Source organism: Alligator sinensis, unplaced genomic scaffold, assembly GCF_000455745.1.
Source record: "Alligator sinensis unplaced genomic scaffold, ASM45574v1 scaffold330_1, whole genome shotgun sequence".
In the NCBI taxonomy this organism is placed as follows: Eukaryota; Metazoa; Chordata; order Crocodylia; family Alligatoridae; genus Alligator; species Alligator sinensis.
In genome coordinates this window covers 1,101,130-1,107,905 of record NW_005842178.1, presented here as the reverse complement: position 1 = coordinate 1,107,905, position 6,776 = coordinate 1,101,130, and the positions used below count along the sequence as shown (strand labels likewise).

The 6,776-nt window shown below is 51.5% G+C and overlaps 1 protein-coding gene across 1 annotated transcript in view; it reads right to left on the bottom strand.

Moving 5' to 3' along the window:
- ACSM3 (acyl-CoA synthetase medium chain family member 3) overlaps positions 1 to 6,709 on the bottom strand; it is a 37,865-nt gene extending 31,156 nt beyond the window's left edge. The window contains exon 1 of the mRNA XM_006026096.3: positions 6,419 to 6,709. The gene's annotated coding sequence lies outside the window, so the exon portion shown is untranslated. The remainder of the gene's footprint in view (positions 1 to 6,418) is intronic.
- Between the last annotated feature and the right edge of the window lie 67 nt (positions 6,710 to 6,776).

Genomic DNA, 6,776 nt, shown 5'->3' with positions numbered 1-6,776 from the left:
ATCCTCCCTATATATTTGAAAAAGGACTTTTTATTATCTTTGATCTTGGACGCTAGTCCTAGCTCTATGTCCGCCTTAGCTTTCCTAACAGCCCCCCTACAGGCCCGAGCAGTGGAGGTATGCTCTTCTTTGGAGATAGCCCCCCCACTCCACTGGGTGTATGCCGCCTTTTTGGCAACCAGGCATTCCCGGATGTCCTCGGTGAGCCAGGGAGGCTTTCGGGCACTCTTGCCCCCCTTGCTTCTTGTTGGAATTGTCACCCCTTGGGCCCTGAGTATCGTCTCCTTAAGGAACGACTACTCATCTTGGGCACTGAGTTCCCCTGCCCTCGAGAACCCCAGCGCCTCTCCCACCAATCTCCTCAACTCCTTGAAGTTGGCCCTCTTGAAGTCTAGGGCTACCGCCTTGCTGCAGGCCCTTGTCACCCTGCGCTGGATGATGAATTCCAGCAAGCGATGATCGCTATCACCCAGGTGGTCAAGGACCTGGAGCCCCCTTACCAGGTCATCGCCTGTGGCCAGCACCAGGTCCAACAGGGCATTTCCTCTGGTGGGACTGTGCACCTCCTGGGTTTAGTGGAGGTCCTGTATCTTGGCCAAGAACCTCCTGGAATGGTCCAACCTGGCTGACTGCTCCTCCCAGCAGATGTCCGGGTAATTTAGATCACCCATGACAACTACATCTCTTGCCTTAAGTGCCTCTGCAAGCTGGCCTGAAAATTCCTGGTCCAGCTCCTCCCCTTGGTTGGGGGGTCTGTAGTAGACCCCCACCGTTACATCCCTCTCCCCACGATCCCCTTGTACCTTGACCCAGGGCACTTCAGCTTGCCCCTCCTCCGACCCCATTTTGCTGGCAGAGGATGTGTATTGCTCTTTGACATAGAGCACCACACCCCCTCCTTTCCTTCTCTATCCCGCCTGTAGAGCCTATAGCCCCTAATGCTAACTGCCCAGTCGTGGATTGAATCCCACCACATTTCTGTAATCCCTACTATGTCTGGGTTTGAACTGGCTATTCTGAGGGCGAGTTCCTCCTGTTCGTTCCCCATACTCTGAGCACTGGTATACAGGCATTTAAGGACTTGCATAGCTGCGCGTGCCACCCCCCGATTAAGAAGACTATCTGGACCCCTGTTTCTTACCTGGGCACTCCTTGTATGCGTCACCTGTCTTGCTCGGGTAGTGTCTCCACGTCTTCCTGCGGCCCCCTTGAGGAGGTTGAGATTAGCTTTCTCCTGGGTGTCAGTTGTCAGCTGCCCCATTTGGACCCTTGCTGAACCAAATGGGGCAGCGGACAACCAACACACAGGAGAAAGCTAATCTCCTCAACCATTACTTTGCGTCGGTTTTCCACCAGCCCAAGGGGATCATCCTGCCTGACAGGACCAGGACTACCAGGATAAGGGCGATCATATGCCTACAATTAACGAAGATCTTGTGAGGGAACAGCTTGAGAGACTAGACATCCACAAGTCAGCTAGCCCGGACAGAATGAACCCAAGAGTACTAAAAGAGTTGGCTGACATCCTAGCACGACCAATGGCGAGGAGATCTAAGAACTTGTGGCGCTCGGGAGAGGTGCCTGAAGATCAGAAGAGGGCCAGTGTGGTGCCGATCTTTGAGAATGGAAGGAAGGACGATCCAGGCAACTACAGGCCGATCATTTTTACCTCAATCCCTGGAAAGATCTTGGAAAAAATGATCAAAGTAACCATCAAAACCAGGCTAATGGAAAGCAACATTTTGAGAGCCAGCCAACATGGCTTTGTTGCGGGTAGGTTTTGCCTGACCAACCTTATTTCCTTCTATGACCAGCTGATGCATCACCCAGAAAAAGGAGAAGAGGTTGATGCCATGTAGACCTTACGATGACAGGCTGAGAGCTATGGGGCTCTTTAGCCTGGAAAAGCGCAGGCTCAGGGGTGATCTGATGGCCACCTATAAGTTTATCAGGAGTGACCATCAGGATCTGGGGGAACGTTTGTTCACCAGAGCGCCCCAAGGGAGATGAGGTCGAACGGTTATAAACTCCTGCAAGACCGTTTCAGGCTGGATGTAAGGAAGAATTTCTTTACTGTCCGAGCCCCCAAGGTCTGGAATAGCCTGCCACCGGAGGTGATTCAAGCACCTACATTGAACACCTTCAAGAGTAAATTGGATGCTTATCTTGCTGGGATCTTATGACCCCAGCTGACTTCCTGCCCTTCGGGTGGGGGGCTGGACTCAATGATTTTCCGAGGTCCCTTCCAGCCCCAATGTCTATGAAATATATTTAGATTTCAAAAAAGCCTTTGACTTGGTCTCCCATGAAGTCCTCGTGGTTATACTGGGGAACTGCGGCCTCAACAACCTCACAGTCTAATGGCTTGGAAACTGGCTCTGTGGTCGGACCCAGAGAGTAATGGTCGATGGAACCGTGTTGACATGGCGCATGGTGACCAGGGGCGTCCCCCAGGGCTCCATACTTGGACCAGTACTCTTTAACGTATTTATAAACAACCTGGATTCAGGTGTCAGAAATGGACTGGCTAAATTGGCTGATGACACCAAACTATGGGGAAGCGTTGTCACAGTATGGGATAGGCTGGCGATTCAGGCTGACCTGGACAGGGTTGCAAGGTGGACAAATCAAAACCTGATGGCATTCAACACTGAGAAATGCAAGGTGCTCCATCTTGGGGAAAAAAAAATCCACATCATACTTACAGGCTCGGCAGTGCTATACTCACTAGCACCACGACTGAAAGAAGCTTGGGGGTCATGACTGACCACAAGATGAACATGAGCCATCAATGCCATGCCGCAGCCAGCAAAGCAAATAAAACTCTGGCTTGCATCTACTGATGCATCTCAAGCGAGACCCAAGAAGTCATCCTCCCCCTTTACCCAGCCTTGGTGGACCCATCCAATTCTGGACTCTGCACTTTAGGAAGGAAGCAGAGAAGCTTGAGAGAGTCCAGAGGAAAGCCACGTGCATGATTAGAGGTCAAGAGAACAGGCCTCATGAGGAGACACTGAAGGACATGGGACTCTTCAGCCTGGAAAAGAGAAGGCTCAAAGGGAACTTGGTGGCAGCCTATAAGTATATAAGGGGTGTGCACTAGGAACTGGGAGAACATCTGTTCATCAGGGCATCTCAAGGGAAGACAAGGTCTAATGGTCACAAACTGCTGGAAGATCGTTTTAGACTGGACATAAGGAAAAACTTCTTTACTGTCTGAGTCTCCAGAGTCTGGAATAGACTCCCCCAGAAGTAGTGCAAGCACCTATTCTGGATACATTCAAGAAATGCTTGGATGCTTATCTTGCTGAGGTGATCTGACCCCAGCTGACTTTCTGCCCCTTAAGCAGGGGGCTGGACTCAATGATCGCACAAGATCCCTTCCAGCCCTAATGTCTATGAATCTATGAATCACAGAAGCCTGGGAAAGCTGAACCACCTTAGTGATAAACACACAACAGTGGAAAGAAACTACTTTAAAGAGGACCCAGCCAACAAAAGGAGATGCTCTCTCCCTAATGATCAGCAAAACTTGCAACAGCATTGGACCAGTGAGATTTTTTTTTGATGAGTGACATCACAGCAAGATTCCTCCGCAACAAAGGAATCCCCAAACAAAAGACTAAACTGTCCCAAAGGAGGCATAAAAGTTAATAGAAAATGACAGCAAAACTGTTTTTTGACAAAATGGTGGGAAAATATGCCAAGAATCCTCAGATGAGTAATTTTTATGGTTCACGGAGAAAACTAATATCTCTGACAAACTAATCTCTCCAATTGCTTCTGTATTGTATTCTTTTTGATGAGGCATAACACTGCTTTCTATACTACTTGTAGTAGTAGTAGAAAGACGAGCAATGAACAACCAAAGACTCAACAGACTCCTGACTAATTCTGTCTGACCCTAGGAAAAGGTCATGGCAAGCCTGTTTGCTTTTAATGGAAGGAACGTTACACAGTCATAGTATATTACTACTCTGGTTCCTGGGAGGTTGATTACTTGGAGGACATTCAGATAAGCAATGTGATCAGGTACCTTTCTAAAGGTCTGACACGCCTGACACACTATGCTCAGATAGCACCTCCTGTCCCCATCTCTGCCCCCTCCTCCCCCCAAGTACTGCAACCAAATGCCAAGTGTTTAGCACTAAATCTCTCTCTGGGTGCCCACAATACAATCTGTGAGGACAAAGAAGAGATTCATGATGCAAATGCAGAACAGACAGCAAGAGATCCACATCAGCATTTGTGGACCATTGCAACACGTCTTCCCAGGGAATAGATGAGTCAGGAAACCAAGACTTAGCTTCCCGTTGAAAAAGGTATTTTGCTGCCACCCGGCAGGGGAATAACGGGCAGGAGGCAGAAGCAGTTAAGGAAGCACCAGACAAAAGTTGTCCAAGCTTCGTCCACCTGATGAAGAGGGAGAAGAATGTCTTTGCATACAGCCTAACTTAGTGAGTAGGGCTTTCAACTACCAGTGGGTTCAATGGGGGATGGAGACAAAAACCTAGAGATACAAGCCAGGTGACATAGATACAAATCAAGCAAGAGAAGGCAGTAGGGGAAGCCCTAACAATGTTCTCAGAGAGTAGATAGGGCAATCAGTTAGTTAGCTATAATGTTTAGGGGCTGATGTAAGAAGCATGGGGAATAAACAGGAAGAATTGGCAGTCCTGCTACTGTCATGAAATGATGATGCAATTGAAAAAAAAAAAAAAAGCCTTGGTGGAATAGTTCACAGTAGGGCTGTGCGAAGCTTTGGTTGGCGATTTGATTTGGAGGAGATTCGGCCTGATTCGGTGGCCAAATCTCCAAATCCAAATCAAATCGGGGGACCAATCGAAAGGTCTGAATCGATTCAAAGATTTCCGAATCTTTGGAAAAGATTCGGAGAGCTTTGATAATTCAGGCAGTCCCCAGTGACTAAGAACTGGTAAGTACTAGGGCTGGGGGAGGGGACCATGGGGGGACCCCTGCCAACCTCCCCTCACCGCTCCCCCAGCTCCCCTCATGGCTGCCTCAGCTCTCGGTACTTAAAAAAAAAAAAAGACCCGGTGCAACCTGGGATCTGCCCGGCAGGGGGCGATCCCCGCTGCCCCCCACTGCCCCATGCTGCATGGGGAGCTCTGCCACGAGTCCCCCAACCCCTCCCTCACTCCCCCAGCCCCGCCATGGCTGCCCCGCCCAGTCCAGCAGCTGCCCTTTAAGAAAAAAAAGCCAAGAAAAACCCCTGGACTCACCGCTCCTGCAGCAGCATCTGGGCTTTGGGGGGCTCATGCAGAGCCCCTCATGTGGCGTGGGGCTATGGGGGCAGCAGGGATCACCTCCCACTGGCAGGAGCAGTGAGGCCGGGGGTTTTTTCTATTTTTTTCTTCTTAAAGGGCCGGAGCTGGCACAGGCGGGGCACCCATGGGGGGGCTAGAGGAGTGAGAGGGGGAGTCACGGGGCTTGTGGAGAGCCCCCCATGCAGTGTGGGGCAGTGGGGGGGTAGCAGGGATTGCCCCCCCACCCAGCAGCTCCTGCTGAGTCAGGGCTTTCCCCCCCACCAAGTGCCGGGAGCTGAGGCATTCAATACCTGGCTGGGAGAGCGGGCAGGGGATGGGCCTGGCTGATTCAGGCCCATCTCCGAGTCAGATTCGGCCAAATCGAATCTGGACAGTAATTCGAATCACCAAATCAAATCACTGTCCCCCGAATCGGTTGAGTCCGAATCTGAAGTGAATACTAGGCTGCTTGGCGCAGGCCTAGTTCCCAGGTCTGGAGTAGTATCATGGGCAGTCCCTGTTCAGGAAGGAAACACAGGAGATAAAAGGTTACGTGTTCTCTATAAGAAAGACACAATTGTTATGAGTTGGTCAAAGTGGGATGAGGTACCAAGAACAGGGGTCCCCAGGGGTCTGGTACTGTTTAATAGCTTATGATTTGGAAGACGGGTGCACGCTTAGCAAATCCACAGCGCAAGTGTAAGCTGAGCAAGGTTAGGATTCAGAATGACTTCAAAAAAAGGGTCTGAAATTGGTCAAATGAAATCCAGTATGGACAGGCACAAAGATGTGCACTGAGTGGAACAATTACATGAAAAAATACATCCCTAGGAACAACTGTCTAGGCTGCACTACTGCAGAAAAGGACTCGGGGATTATAGCGGCCCGTATGGCGAGTATGAGCCAACAGCGCACTCGTCGCAAAAAAGGCAGCAGTGGACCAGGCTGCGCGAAGGCAGACCCGGCTGCACTGACAGCAGTGGCACTTGCAAGGCAAGCAGAGCGATTCTTCTGCTCTAGTTGGCACCGATGAGGCCCCACCTGGAGGAATGCGCCCAGCTTCGGGCCCTGCTCTTTCTGAACGATGGCGCTAAACCGGACTCCAGCAAACGGAGAGGGAAATAGTGAGAGGTGCAGGAAACACGACTTACAGGGCAAGGCGGGAAGAGCTGGCATTACAGAGTCTGGACAAGAGAAGGCTGAGGGGGAATGTCACAAGTTCTTCAGATCCCTGCGGTGTTAGGCAGAGGGGACGACACACGAGTCTCGGGGGTGCCGGAGGAGGGCAGGGCGCTGTTAAAAGCGGGGGGCTGCGACAGCCGCAAGAGCCGCGTTAGGCGGCAGCGCCTCAGGCTGCCCCGCGCGATGTGGGCGGGGCTTGTGACGCAACTGAGCTGCTCTGGTGTAGACGTGCTTCTGCGGCCGCGGCGCGCACCTCCTCGGGCGCTAGGACCCAGCGCAGTCCCGCCGCTGCGGCGTCATCGGTCCGCGCCCCGCCGCGCCGCGGCA